This window comes from Canis lupus, chromosome 10, assembly GCF_003254725.2.
Source record: "Canis lupus dingo isolate Sandy chromosome 10, ASM325472v2, whole genome shotgun sequence".
Classification (NCBI taxonomy): Eukaryota; Metazoa; Chordata; class Mammalia; order Carnivora; family Canidae; genus Canis; species Canis lupus.
The window spans coordinates 11,593,174-11,594,831 of NC_064252.1; positions in this window are offsets into that span (position 1 = coordinate 11,593,174).

The following is a 1,658-nucleotide window of genomic DNA, read 5'->3' on the forward strand; positions in this document are numbered from 1 at the left end:
AAATGTCATATCCACTAAAACGAATTAGGGCTCCTTATAGAATGGTTGCTTTTGAGGCTGTCAGAGGCAAAGTGAATAAATAAGAGTGGGTGGCTCATTAGTTGAGTGGCTGACTTTTGTTTTCAGCCCACGTCATGGTCTCAGAGTTATGAGATTGAACCATGTGTAGGGCTCTGAGCTGAGTGTGGAACCTTAAGATTCTCTTTTTCTCTCCCCTCCCCTGACCCTCCCCACATACACGTGCTCTCCCTCTCTCTCAAAAGAATGAATGAATGAATGAATGAATGAATGAATGAATGAATAAATAAATAAATAAATAAATAAATAAATAAATAAAAGAACATCTTGTGCCAGAAAGCATGAAGTTCTCAGAAAATGGAAATGTATCAAAATCACCCAGAAGCCAGCTAGAATGGGTGCTGCCCTGGCCAAATCAGGAACAATTTGGCAACAACAAAAAAAATGATAGTACAGACACATAGACCAATGACACAGAACAGAGAGAGTTCAGAAATAAGCCCTCACATATATGGTCAAATGATTTTTTATAAGGGTGCCTAGACACTGTGGGCAAAGGACAGTCTCTTCAACAAATGGTATTGGGAAAACTGGATATCCACATGCAAAAGAATGGAGTTGGACCCTTACCTTACACCATATACAAAATTTAACCTAAAATGGATTAAAGGCCTAACTGTAAGACCTAAAACTGTAAAACTCCTAGATGAAAACATATGAGAAAAATTTGATGGCATTGGATTTGGCAATGATTTCTTGGACAGGACACCAAAAGCACAGGCAACAAAAGCGAGAGTATATTAATGGGACCACATTGAACCCAAAAGTTTCTGCACATAAAAGAAAACAATAGAGGGCCACCTGGGTGACTCAGCAGTTGAGCTCAGTGGTTGAGCTTCTGCCTTTGGCTCAGGGCCTGATCCCAGGGTCCAGGGAGCCTGCTTCTCCCTTTGCCTGTGTCTCTACCTCTCTCTGTGTGTGTCTCTCATGAATAAATAAGTAAAATCTAAGAAAAAAAGAAAGAAAGAAAGAAAGAAAGAAAGAAAGAAAGAAAGAAAGAAAGAAAGAAGAAAGAAAGAAGAAAGGGAAGAAAGAAAGAAAAAGAAAGAAAGAAAGAAAGAGAAAAGAAAGAGAAAGAAAAAGAAAAAGAAAAAGAAAGAAAAAAGAAAGAAAGAAAAATAGAGTAAAAGGGCAACCTATAAAATGGGAGACAATTGTAAATCACATATGTGATAAAAGGTTAATACCCAGAATAGATAATTCTAACAACCACAAAAGAGCAATTAACCCAATTAAAGCATGGGCAAGGGACCTGAATAGACATTTCTCCAAAGCAGATATAATAATGGCTAACAAGTATATGAAGAGATACTCAACATCACCAAACATTAGAGAAATGCAAATCAAAGTAATAATGGACTATCACTTCATACACATTAGGATGGCCACTATCAAAAAATCCAAAATACAAGTATCAGTGAAGATGTAGAGAAATTGGAGCCCTTCTACACTGCAGGTAGGAATGTAAAATGGTGCAGCCACTCTGAAAATCAGCGTGGAAGTCCTCAAAAAGTGAAGATAGAAATGTATGATCCAGGATCCCACTTCTAAGTATATATCCGAAATAATTGAAAGAAGGA